Source organism: Dicentrarchus labrax, unplaced genomic scaffold (genome assembly GCF_905237075.1).
Source record: "Dicentrarchus labrax unplaced genomic scaffold, dlabrax2021, whole genome shotgun sequence".
In the NCBI taxonomy this organism is placed as follows: Eukaryota; Metazoa; Chordata; class Actinopteri; family Moronidae; genus Dicentrarchus; species Dicentrarchus labrax.
Genome location: NW_026136708.1, coordinates 4,895,663 through 4,909,878, shown reverse-complemented (window position 1 = coordinate 4,909,878; position 14,216 = coordinate 4,895,663). Strand labels below are relative to the sequence as shown.

Sequence of the window (14,216 nt, the reverse complement as noted above, 5' to 3'; positions counted from 1 at the left end):
GTCAGAGAATAAGCAACTGAACCAAAACCTTCAGTAAAGTGTATGCATTTAGGTTTCCTATGTACTTGTTAGTTGACCTGTTGAATAGACTGGATAGACTCTGTCATTCAGCTTTTCTATTACTGTCTTTAAGCCTATGTTTTTCATTCTCTATGGTTGTAATTCTGTTCCCTTCCTTGAGAACTTCAGATACATGCAGTGATAGCTCAGAAATGTGTCATAGCATGCTAACTGATATAACACATCAGTGGATAATTATCACATATAATAAAGTATTATAGCTAGACAGAGTAATAAACACATATGCTGACTGTGTCTTGGTCTGTGTGGGTGTGTGTAAGGTTACTGTAAAGGAAACTTAACTCCATGACAACCAGCGGTTGTGGTAGTGGAAGACGTGGGTGTACTCTGACCCCCCATCATCTAACCAAACTGGCCCTTATAGTCTTGTGGAGGTGTGTTTACCCTGTACATACCTTTGACCACACTGCTGACAACAAAGAGCTCCAAACCTTTCCCACAGTCACAGACACGAGGCTCCAGCATGCGTCGTGGCAACCTGGTATGGCAACATACACAGGAATAGCATCAGCCAGCTACATGTGGCCCTGCACTGTTTTGATTGTAGAGCCTTGGCATTTTTAAAGCTGTGTGTGTGTGTGTGTGTGTGTGTGTGTGTGTGTGTGTGTGTGTGTGTGTGTGTGTGTGTGTGTGTGTGTGTGTGTTCCTGTTGCTTTTGCACTGCAGCCCTTAGGGCCAAATATGCAAGGCCCCCATTCTCTAGACCCTCCAATGTTCAAACATGCCTTTGACTTCATGCATCAATCTTAACACTGGCTGAGGCCAGCCGTTACAAGCAGGAGGCTTATGATGTGACTTACATTTTGCTAACTGAACCCTGACCTGGTTATAAATGTTATAAGGTTGGATAACATAAATAGTACAAGTGATGCTAACACACTTATTTTGGGCGCCAAATAACAAATACTTCTGGTTTGCATACTGATTCATCTGTCATTTATGTTCTTGAATAATTGATGAATCTTTTTTTTATAAAATGTAAAACAAATAGTGAAATATGCCCATTATAATTGAGAAGAGCCCACAGTGACATATTCAAATAGCTTGTTTTTGCCCAAACAACCAACAAGACAAACCCCAACAATATTCAATTTATCATACATGACAAAGAAAAGTATTAAACATTCTCATATTTCAGAAGCAGAAAAGATGAGTCGATATTGTTGCCGTATAGATATTTTCTGTCAACTGACTAATCAACTTATAAACATCTTTCCACCTCTATACTTATTCTCTACATTTATATAATATTATATGTGCTTTACACATGAAACACTGACAAGGGTAAGATGAATTTTATATGTAAATGTAATTAGCAAGTATCCATAATGACAGTAGCTATCATTTATATTATAGTTATTTATACTAAATAGCATTAAAATAGTGCCCAAAGTGCTTCAACCCTTAAAGAAATCTTGATTTAAAGCACTGGAACAACATAATAGATAAAGCTTCGTTCAGTCATTGTATGTTCATAATAAACTTCATTTATCTTAAACTTGCAGAGAGAAAATCATTTGCTGCATTACAAACATATAAACAATGGTGGTTTTAATTGGCTCATTTCGCACTGTCCCTAATATTGACCAATTACAGACGTGTGTGGGCGGGGCCTGTAACTCTATTTTTTTTCCTCTTGGTGCCTCTGGCGGCAGAGGGAGGGGTCCGCGCTCAGAGTGTTGTTGTGTGTTGCTGCTGGGGACAGGCAGGGCTGCCAAGGTCGGTGAAAGTACTGCCGAGACCAACACTTCGGTTCATAACATCCTAAAAAGTACTACCCAAAGAGACACACAGGTGAGTTTTTGGGTTTAACCAACTTTTATTCGTGTTTAGTGTGCGCCAAGTTGGGTTTACTTCACCTGGTGTCGAGCCAAATTGTGTATCCTCGTGAAATCAGTGACTGTCAAATGAGTTCACATGGGAAGAGAAGCCGGGGAGGATGCGCTAACTCGCTAGCTAACATCGGCCGCCTTTGAGCGCTGAAATGAGTTTCTGCGGTGGCGTTGAACGTCTTGCAAGTGCAACAAGACTTTCGTTTCTCACCGCTTGTGCCTCGTTTATTCTCACAGACTTTGTTACGGAGGAAATACCCTTTCTCGGGTTTTGCTTGACAGCAGTACCGGCTAACAGGCGGACTGGCTAGCCAGCAAACTTAGCCTGCAAGTAGCAACCGAATCGGAGCCACGTTTCATCTGAGTTTCCCCCCGTTGTCACTTCACCGAGAGATGTGATTGTTGCTTTATTTTGAATCGTACTCGCCTGATTGAGTGTGTGAGTGAAGTGAAATGCTTTGGGACCCCGGTTTGCCTTAAGTTATAACTTTTCCATCTGCAGTCGCTGCGTCCTGACATCAGTGTACTGTACTTATAGTGGCAGGTGGTTGAAACAAAGTGTGACTTGTTTCCTCTCTTGGGTTTCTAACGTGTGAATTTCTCAGCCTCATAGAGACACACAACCCTAGTTTAGTTAATGTTTTGTTACTGTAGTAAATGCCAGACAACAGCAGCTGTTTCTTTCTCTTCTCTCGACACCGAATCGCAATGAGTGACTCTATTTTGCTCCATGGCATGTTATTGGGGTAGATAATTCATTACATCTAACAGCAATACATTCATTCAGTCCAGTGTATTATGAGTCACCGCAGTGTTGAGGTGTAGGTGGTGGTATCATTCTACATTATATGGGGGGGGGGGGCTATAGTTATATGGTTGGCATTGATTGAGGAGTGAGACATGAATAAAGGATTTGAGTCTTAAATTGGTTCGCAGTCTGAAACAAAAAGACATTTTGCGTGAATTGTGTAAAACCATTTAGCCAATGTGTGAGGGGTCTTAAAAAGTGTCAGGACTCACAATCAGGTACATTTTGTCTCTTCAGGCTTTACATCTAAAACCAGCTTGAGAGGCCAATTTTTGGAAGTTGTGAGAGGAATGTGCTTTATCGTGACTCTCAATGCACTGAAATGGCGCTCTTTTGTTGGAGAGGACATACAGCAACAGCTGCACTCCTCAACAACAGTGACTGAGTGTGTGTGTGTGTGTGTGTTGTTTCAGTCGGTATGCCAGTGCTGTAGCTGCAGCATTAATGGAATGCTGGTTGAATTCTGTGACTATGGGACAATGGCTGTTGTGGATGAACCTGATCTCTCTTGGAAGAAGTTGAAATGTTTTACATGTTCTTTGCATAACCTAGTCTAAATGTGCTCCACAGTATTCACTTTTACACAGTGTAGAGCACGCAGGGCTTTGTATAGCCCCAAAACAGAAAATGCCCAGTCATTACTATAAGCAGCAAGATGTATAAATAATCACATATGATGAGGCACTTGGCTTACAATCACATGTAAGTCTTGTTCTGTAGAGGTGTCAGACTTTTGCTTTTAAATGTCTGGTCAGCGTTTGCAAACACCAGTCGATGCATTACTCTGGAACATCCCAGTGATGGGCCCTATGTCCCTGCAGACTGGGTCATCAGTTCTTGTTGGGTTTTGTGTGGCGCTTGTGAACCATGTAAATGTTTCAGGTGCCGTGCTGATGGGATGTGGTGCAGCAAATGGGAGAACACTGAAAAGAGCAAAAGGCATGTCAAACTTAACAAATGTATCTTGGCAGAGTCTGAATGCAGTGTGTGTGTGTGTGTGTGTGTGTGTGTGTGTGTGTGTGTGTGTGTGTGTCAGGGTGGGAAATTGACTTTTTAAACATCTACCAGCCACTGACAGATAAATGTTCACCATTTCCTCATTAGTAAATCATTATTCCGTATCTGTTTTGTGATTGTGTTTGTGTGAATGCTTTTTGTTCTCAGGTCTCTCTTGGAAAAGCTCAATGAGACTGATTAAATAAAGATTAATATTATTATAAATCTACCTACCCCTCTCATATTTTACCAGCATTTGGCTAGTGGCCGGTTAAACCCCCCCCTGTATTTGTGTGTGTGTATGGCTGAAACTCGACCATCTCTCTGGCAGTAGTAGTAGCTGCTAGAATTCTTGTTCTCTCACTGCGCAGCGTTCACGTCTGTGACAGAAAAACAGGATATGGCGCATCACACCCTGTCGAACGGTGGCATTTTTTCATGTTGTGGTTTGTAACCTGCCGTTTGCATTACAGGTTGCCTGAAGCAAGCACAGGGGCAGGCCTTTGTGTTGCATCGCTGTGTATCTTTTGTACTTACTTAACACTGCTTGGATGCTGTGACTACATCACTTGCACAACTGAAGAAAATAAAGTAAGAACAGAATGGATACTAATACTAACATAGACAAGTATTATTATTATCATGATAAGTATAAAGTTTTACCCCTGCGGCCCCCACAATAACCAAAAGAGGACCAAAATATGTACTGACGTGAAACCTAAACACAAATCTACACAGCAACGTGTGCATCAGCTTTGAACTGACCGTGTGTTGACGAGATCAAAGAAATACAGTATCCACCTGAAACATGGTTAGCGAGCACTGATGCTGCCCTCTGATGTGTGAAATATGATGACTACAGCCATTACAGTCATATTACAAAGACACATCCTGAAATGTGCTGCTTTAAACTCTCACCAGGCCGGATAAAGGTAATGGGATATTTGCAGATTAGCTGTTCTCAAACTTCCAAATGCTTGTTGCAGCAGTTTCTGTTTGTCCGGCTATGAATTGCAAGTTGCTTTGTGACACTAAATGAGAAATCCCAAAGGATATCCTTCCAGCACTGCTCACCGCACCAGTGCCAAGTCTAATATCTGAGTTTAGGTTTTAGCTAAACAAGCAGTGTGAAGCCTTCTTATATCTGTATTTCACTGTTGATGTCAACTGGGGTTAGCCTGCAGCACTGAAAGACTGTCTCTGGCACATTCAATCACACATTTGTGTATGTGTGTCAGATTTTAGCCAAATTAGTTTCCCTCCTGTGTTCAATTAGCTGAAGAATGAGGACGGCGCTGTTGTCTCAAGTGAAAACAAAAAGTAACAACTGTCCAGTTGGTTATGGTATACAGATATTAGTTATTTCTAAACTGAAGCAGGTGTGGCAGCTGTTTTACAGGTATGACCAGGACAAAATCATTGTCCCCAGGACTAAAGTGATTTAAATTTAATTTGTTCATGGCATCAAGTTTTGCACACCCTTCAGAAGAAGCTGAACACTCACTTGCTTCAATTGTTACTTCATTCAGACAGAACAAACTGGCTAAGAAGTCCCTCAGCTCCTGGCTCTTAGTGCTCGGCGCTCTCCTCCTGTTGTCAGCGACTAATCATGCAGTTTACTGTGGACCACCAGCCACCGCTGACTCAGCCAATGCTGCCATCTGGGCTGGAACAGAAAGCACAACAGACTTCTCGCTGGCTCTAGAGCTTCAGATGCTCAGCTAACAGATTGTGTGTGTGTGTGTGTGTGTGTGTGTGTGTGTGTGTGTGTGTGTGTGTGTGTGTGTGTGTGTGTGTGTGTGTGTGTGTGTGTGTGTGTGTGTGTGTGTGTGTGTGTGTGTGTGTGTGTGTGTGTGTGTGTGTGTGTGTGTGTGTGTGTGTGTGTGCGTGTGCGTGTGTTTGTGTGTCAATAAAAAGTGTAATTTGAAGACACAAGGGAGATAAATTTTAAGATTTTAAGAGAACATTTAAATAAGAAAATTATATATTCCCAGAGGGCCAGTCACTATAGGCACAAGGTTAAACAAGTTGTATAAAATTGTTATCTTGGTCAAATCATTGAAGGACCTGCACACCTAATCAAGTTATTCTGACTTGATGTCTATTCAGGGTTCGATGGTTCGATCTATGCTGGGTTGTACTAATAAGAATGGATGCACTTGTTATGACACATGCTCTTTCTTTTTTTAATAATTTATTTCTAATATAAGTACCTTGTACTGGGAAGCAGCATTGGTACTGATTGGAATATCCTTGTGAAATGAAGTGAACTAAATTCTGTACATCATCACGGTCTGCTATGAAACAGGCCTATGAAGCAGGGTTATCATTCTAGCCATAATTGTGTAGCCCCTTACACAAGGAGCCTTTTGAGTCTCACTATTTGGGAAAGCAGGATTAATAAATCTCAGCTGTTAGAACAGCTTATCTCTTAAAAGCTTAAGGTGCTATAACACTTAAGCCAGCAGTGTTCAATGTTCACCAGGAATAATGTCCTAGTCAAAAAATTCTTCAATATATTTTATTCATTGTTGGCTGTTCTCAATCTCCTCCTGTTATCATTCTAAGGAAATTAGTTATTTGTGTGTAGTCAACCATGGCTGTGAATCCGTCTGCTCTAAGTTCCTGTTTTACCCCAAACTGCCTGTCTGCCTGTCTGTTTATCTGTCTGTCTGTCTGTAAGAATAAGTGTGTGTGTGGGACTGCTGCTTTATGACCCTGCACACTTCCCGCTCACGTTTCACTTTTTATACTCACATCCTGTCAGCGGGACAACAGCTCTCTGTGTCAGTTTGCCATGCAGTTTCACTCTGCTCTCAATTACTTGTATTGTGCAGAGGCTGTCATGTTTATTGTCCCTCAAGAGCTCCAATATTACTGTTACTGTGTTTTCTTTGGTTTGTCGTAATGTTGTTTGCATATATATACATCATGGACTATCCACAGGAATCAGTGCACTTCTATTTTATGATAGGAAAAATAATTTCTTTGGTTATCAAAGGGGGTTTCAACTCCTCAACTTTCAAAACACTTAACCCACGTGTGCCAGTGCACGGCAATGTGGTAATGACAAATGTTTGTCTCCACCCTGTCAGTCTTTTTTTTTTTTCTATGACTTATTTTGTATCATGCTGCATCATGTCAGATAGGTCACCTGTTGTTTTTGAAACCCGAGTGGTGGTACGATGGGGTCATTTAAAATGCACGCCATCTGTCCTATCAGTTTTGTGCAAACTACTTACAACTACGGGGTTCTTTGCTTTGGCAGTTAATTTATTCACAAATGCCCAAAGCATCATACTTTCTAGGCCACTGGAAAATTGGAAAGCCTTTGAAAATGTGTTACCGTACAAAGCTAGTTTGTTAGTTATGGAACTAGAATATAAAGAGTTACTCAGATTGAATTATTCTCATCGCTCATTATTTGTCACCTGAGTGATCATGTTTATGCTGCACAGGAACTAAATCAGTCATTTTACAGAGTTGATTGCTTTTGAACAAACAGCAGGCATGGTCATACTTCTGGTCTGTAAATCACACTTTCCGGGGTATGAAGTGAAATCACCTGCAAGCCACTTCCTATTTGCTGGCTCGATGCTACTGTGGGCTTTAAAAGCATATTCAGTTGAAATGTATAAAGGTTTGTGACACAAATATATGCAACAATATGCATCACATAGAGCACCATTGGCTGAACGTATGAAAGCTTATGATATTTAACCCTGACAGAGAGTAGTGAGTTAACTGTGTGTTGCCGCGCCACCTGTTTTTCTACATTTCCACAGCTGGCAGGAGGATCTCGGCCTCTGCCCGGCTGGCTTTTTGCAATTCAGCATCACTCTCACTGATCTCAGCAGGTGCAGGAAACCAGAGATTTACAGCTGTTTATTGTTCATGACAAGCTAATGTTCTGTGAGAGCCGAAATATTAGGATGTCGAAGAGGACAGTCCGTCACGCTTAAGTGAGGAGGGTGTATCAGCACAGGAAACCAGTGGAGTGACCAAAACAACAGCAGTCAGGGCAGAGGTGTGTGTTAGCTTAAACTCTGATCCTGATTACTGTATGATGGGATTGTGGTGATTAATGCTGATCATTAGTCTTGATAATTTGATTATGTAATTATTTGGAGGTCCAGAGGGTGTTGCAAGAAAAATAGACACTTTCTTTTTGTTGAATACGTGCTGCACTCTTACGAGAACTACAGTGTGATTAAATAAATGTGCAGCCTGCGTGTGTAAAAATATAAATGGTCCGTTGTTCCTGAATCTAGTCATGTATTTGACAAAGGTTAACAAATGCTGTTATCACTTTCAGTAGTCAGAGTTCCTTTTCTCTGACACTGTGTTCTGCTTGCTCCTCTATCTTAACATTATGTGTGTGTTGAGCCAGTTCTGTTCACTTACTAGGCTGAGATCTACAGCATGCAGGCTCAGAGCAAATGTAACAAAATGAAAGCAGTCCAAGGAGGAAACATTTGGCCTAGATATATTGCATGACTAACTGGGCGAGTGCACTTGGTCTTGGCCAAGGTCAAACAGACTTGTCTGATGACAGAGACCGAAGGCATGATCTGTAAAGGTCAAGTATCGTCTGCTAGACCGTTCTGAAGTGATAAGCACTGATCTGTCACTGTTGAGCCAACGTTCACGGAAAGCCATAAATAGGTTTGTTTTCATAAGGAACACCCCTGTGCCCCACTCCCTGTGTCGGTATAGGCTAATTTGGCAGAAATTGCCCAGAGACCATTTCTCTTAGCTGTGAACAATAGTCTCAGCTTTTTGTAGCTTGGTGTGTAGAAGGATTAACAGTAAGTGGATCATTCAAAGGCTGGACAAAATGTAATATCTCAACATTGATAATATGAAGCTACTCTATTTTGGGGTTGATTATTGGGGGTTTTATAGACTACTTACACAAGAGAAAAATGAGCAAAGGTCACTATTAATCATGCAGATAATGCTAATTTGAATCCATTGATCATTTCACTCGGCTAGAATAGGTTATTAAAGGAATATGCCGTTTGACAAGGGGTTATGTGCCAGACTGTGCCAGATCTGTTGACCAGGTACTGTGTTTTTCATGGATTAAAGATCAACAAAGCAGACTTAAAGTATCTGCAATGAAGTCAGAATTTGCTGTTTTGTGATTTTGAGGTAGAAAAATCACAAAACAGTTATGCAGTAGCAGTAGCACATCTGTTAGAGTATATTAGTCAGCATTATTGATCTGCCAGGGTCGAAGTATCTTCTGTCAGCCTATATTGGGTGACTCCACCCAGCAGAGAAGGAGCCTGTAGTGGTGGAGATTGCTTGATGCTCTCACATACACACACTGTAACACTAGTTTCACACACAGAGTCAGTCACACACGGACATGGTTCCCTTTGTATCTACAGTGCTGTTGACATGCAGGGCTTGGCAGAACAGAAGTGGCATTGAGCAGAGACGTAGGAGGAATTTCTACGCCTGGAGTCCCACTCTACACAGCAATGGCTGCTAGTAGCCAGACAGCCACTCTGCCTCCTCCTCCTCTCCAAATACCAAACGCCCTCCTTAACTTTCCTACTTGCTTTTTGCCATGATTTCTTTTCCTCCTTCCATTGTTCTCTTCATGCACTCTTATGTGCCTTGGCAGACTGTCTCTCTCTATCCCGCTTTCTCCAAGTTGTTTACTACGTCCACGGACCCCACGCCCCACCCTCTCCGGACAGAAAAAAATGACCACTGTGAGTTCATGTCAGTGTGGCCATTATCAGCGTCCCTCTGCCTCTCGCTACACCAGAGGCCAGATGTGGAGGATAGTGGTGAGTTTGTAATGAGCAAGTGTAAAATTAGGCAGCGGGCCCAGCTGGCTGAACCACAGGGCACACAGAGCCAGCTGCTGAACAGAGCTGAGCACTGCTGCCGAGGACTGGGCTCAGTACTGTGCTTCAGTGTCATTGACTCAAGTGAGTGTGTGATCTGTGATGTATGGTTTCTGAGTTGGAGCAACACAAGTGCTTAAAAATTGACTGTGCTTGATGTACGAGTCCTAACTGCTAAAGAGTTCTTCAGTGTGTATGGAGCGTTTAGAGCACAGTCAGTAGACCAAAACAGTTGAATCCTGTGCTGGTATGTGAAGTAGACTGTAAGAGGGAAGGATAAAGAGTGTCAATGATACAGCAGAGGGAAGCAAGGCTGCCATTGTGGTGGTGCTGGGCAGGTTTCCCCTTCTCCACCCAGCCCACCCTCTCCCCCTGCCTTCCAGCAGCACCCCGCACGCCCCCCCCCCAGCCTGTGTCCATATTAGGGCAAAACTCAGCCAACCTCCCCTCAAGCGGAGCTCAACCCCCCAACACGCCCTGCTGTCACATTTGCTCCAGCGAAGGGAGCCTGAGGGAGACGCAGCTCCCCTAACCCAATTTGAAGGCCTGTTTTCCTGGCCAGTCAAAACAGCAGAAGGATTTTAAAAATGGATGCAGAAAGCCAAGGCCAACCTTGTTGTTTTTGTTTAAGTGGCAGGCCTGTTTTTTTTTCATTCTTAAGGACCTGTAGTTATTGGACTTAATGTGATCATTTGCCAGTTTTCTCCAGAGTGACTTGTAGTTTTATATGTGCATGTATGCTTAGTCTGAGAAGATAATGGAACCCATAATCCTGACAGCACTGTTGGCAAGCTGTACTTATTCTGCCACCACTAATGTTATCAGTTTTTATGATAGTTATGTTACTACCCAACTGCTCTGCTTAGTTCTTAATAGTTTCCAATAATTATTTCTAGGTACATCTTTCAAGATTGTTTTTAGGATTCAGAACTTTCTGGAGTGGAACAATAACAACACTCAACAGGCCAAAGGTCACCACATAAGTAGATAACAATGTTATTAGGGCATTTTGTTGTATAAAATCTCACCAATAAGAACAAGTAAAAAGCAGTCTATACAAAATGTATGCTGGTACTGTACTGGAAACACTGGTAGTGAGAGACACACTAGTTATACAATTGGTTTTTGCTTGCCAGTCATTTTCCTAGAGATTCCCAAACAGAAGTTATTTTGGGTCATTGGTGTTGATTTTGGTTTCCTTTGGTTTATACAAAGTCCCTCACTGAGGAAATGGGTTGACTTAACAGACATAAGAACTGCCGGATTAGTACACAGGCATTTCAGACCTGTGTCACTTGTTTAATTGTGACCTACCATCTAATCACACACACATATTTGAATAGGTACACAGTGGACGAACAACTGTTGGGTTGTTGAAACTGGGTAATGAAATGTCCAACCTTCATTATTATTTGAATTAAACATCCAATCAAGCAACAGTGTGAAAACAAAAAATATAAAGATTAACTGCGTAACAGTACTGTGGGGTCACAGTTCGATGTTTTTGATACAGTCATCATTAAGTGGAAGGTAATGGGCCACAATTCTTGTTGTAAAAATGAAGACAGAAGGACACTCAAACATTGTATTATGGTCAGTAAATAAACTAGAATAGCACTAAATGACCAGTCAGTCTGTATATTATCATAAGCACATTGTCTCTCTGAAGTATGGTTGTGCACTGGCAATGGTATAAGACACTCCTATAGTATTCATTAATGCTTTGACCCGGCCTGAATTTGCAAAATTGAATATGCTGGCCTTATAGGCAGGGGTAATCTTGGTAGCATGTTTTAGCAGTGGTCAATAACTGACCCATTACTAAAGGTCCCTGGGAGGAACAGACACTTTTGTGTTCATGTCCTGCACGTGCCATGACGTAGCCTCTCATTAGGTTTTGTTTGTTTGGTTGATTGACTGAAGTTTCAACCTATCAGTCTGTTGTTGTAGTTGCCAGTTGCTTTCAAATTCCTGAAGCTTTAGCCCCTTTTCAAAGATTTGGATTTTGTTGCTCCAAAATGGTGACAATCAGTTAACTGAAATCCAGACTTCACAAATAATGTGTTAATATAACTTTTTTGTGAACTAGATAGTGTATCTGCTTCATTCCTTACATACTTTTTCACTAGTTACTGAGCTACACTGTCATTACAAGAGTTCCATATCTGATTATTTGCCAAAATGGCTGGTAGATAAAGTCCCAGAGGCAGCCAAAAAGTAGAGGCAATTGGCTGGTGGTAATTTTCCTCCGTCTGGGATTTACTGTTTGAACAACACCACCAAGCCTTTTTAAAATGTATGTATTTTTTATTGGCAGTTCTTTGTTCCTCAACAAGAACAATCCAGTGGGCTCTGACCCTGGGAATGTGCTATTCAGGATCAAAACCGAGAACTTTTCTGTTTCATCGTGTTCCAGGTTCAATGATTTATAAGCGTGGCTGTTTGAAATATATGTGCCAAGATACAGGAGAGGAAATTGTTTCTCCTTATTACATTTGACCTTTCAAAAGGCTTGTGTTTGACAATGTTATGTAGCTGAAGATTCATAAATAGTCACCTGAGTGAGAGGAAGTAAACTGCAACCAGATTCTTTAAACTGCAAATCAGGTTCAGCTGGCTTGAAGTTAAGAGAGTAGAGAGAAAAAAACATAGCAAGCATATCTTGTTACATCTAATTGTTTTGTATGTTTGTATGTATGTGCATCATTAGTAGAGACAATCATTTGTTTTATACCCAAAGTTATGACCATGCTGTAAATGAATAATAGTGATTATGCTGCCAGATAGTGTGTTTAGATGTATTAATTAGGATTATTTTGATTTTGAGGGGTCAAAACACCTTAACTGTCCTGATTTTATACCAGCATCTTGACTCTCTGAACCCCAGCAGACATTCTAGAAATAAAATCCTGATGTGGTTGCGCAGTTACACACGAGCAGCTCTACCTGCATGAAAAAAAAGGAACTTAACACAGTTCCCACACTTGTCAGTTATTATTCAGCCTGCTTGCTTTTTTTTGTTGTTGTGCAGAGAGTGAGTAGGCCTACGCATTTCCTGTTCAACTGAGAGTCAGTTGATGAATGAGAGGTTTTACTCGCACTAGTGTGAAGTTGTTTTCATTTGTTGTTTTAAGGGTTACATGCATCAATGTCAGGGTTGTACTGAAGGCTAGAATGCAGCAAACGGGCACATTTAATGTTAGAAAGTTAATCTAAGTGAACATAGGCCCTTGTTGTCATACAAGGCTGTCAAATGAATCTTAATGCTCAGTGATGACCCCCCCCAAAAAAAAGCCAAAACCCAGAGCCACTGGGCTGTTATGAATCCATCATCCATTCATCAGCTGTTGCCATGCAGAATGGAAGAAAGAGGCTCCTGAGTTGTCACACACATACACACGCTCATGGGAGGGTCGCACTCTTCCAGCCAATTGAACCTCTATTGAGGGTTAACCCTTGTTTGAACCCTTAGAGGGTGTCTGCAGAAGGCAGATCTTCCTGAGCCAGATGTGTCTCTCCCTTCCCTCCCCCTCTTCCTAGCTCCCTCACACCATCCTTTGCTTTCCACATGGCAGTAAGTGACAGGGTTTTGCCATTAAAGACGCGTGCAGTCCACACATTGAAACACACACACACACGCACACTTATCTTCATGCCTGAAAGTGAGCGTTAAAGGCGGTCTCACCTGGGACTTGTTTACTCACTCACAATTCTGCACACCAACTCCCCTTGCGTGACCTGGAGCTGTGTTGGAAATGTGCGTTTTCCAGTGGTGGAGATGATGCTCATTCATGTAAATAATTGATTTATAGGTTCAGTCCTGGATGTCTGTGAAGAGCAACAGCTGTCACGCTATCCAGGGTTTGTGCCAGGGTCTCCCGTCGTCAGTTTTATGGAGTATGTAATGGAGCAATAACTGCTGATTTGACTCGGAATGGTCATAAACCGTGGTCATTTCATCCAAACCACACAAATTAGCAAGTTAAAACTGGTGTTGGAACTGCACATATATTGTATACAGCTGGGCTTACACTACAAATGTCTTGAAAATACCAGTTTGTGTGGTTTGATTGCCCTTTTGTAAACTCTTTTTCCTCAGAAAGACAATATAAAGCTTTAAAGTGCATTAAAGTTTATTATGGATGGACCCAGTGTTTGGATAATTCATGCTCCGGAGTTAATAAGTTGTGCTTCTAAAAAATAACTTTATGTTAGTTAACTCCGACAACAGTAACCACTTATCACATGTAATTTTTTAGTCCAATCAGCTCACTGTACGCCTGCAAATGTCCATATCTGTATTAAACGTCTATTTTTTTTACTCTCTTAGGAATTGCAGATGGTTGGCCAGTAAAGGCTTTCATTAGAAGTAGCAATTTTAAAACAATAGCTATGATGTCTGTAATGGTCTCAGATTTTTCAGATTTTTCAGATATGTCAGCCCTGATAACTGTCTCAGTCTATTGTGATTGTCATAATGTACCCAGTGAACTACACAAGACCAAAAGGTTATGTTTTCTCTCAGACCCTCTGCACTTAAGTATTCTTATCATATTTGTAGGCCAGGCTAAATCTGTATGATACTAATTTTGATTGTGGAAGCTTAAATGTAGCATTAGGAAAACAGTCTCTCCA

The 14,216-nt window shown here is 41.5% G+C and overlaps 1 protein-coding gene across 3 annotated transcripts in view; it reads left to right on the top strand.

The window, feature by feature from the left end:
- Positions 1 to 1,740: 1,740 nt before the first annotated feature.
- fam49a (family with sequence similarity 49 member A) overlaps positions 1,741 to 14,216 on the top strand; it is a 32,474-nt gene continuing 19,998 nt past the window's right edge. For all 3 annotated transcript variants that reach the window (XM_051409606.1, XM_051409604.1, XM_051409605.1), the window contains exon 1: positions 1,741 to 1,875. The gene's annotated coding sequence lies outside the window, so the exon portion shown is untranslated. The remainder of the gene's footprint in view (positions 1,876 to 14,216) is intronic.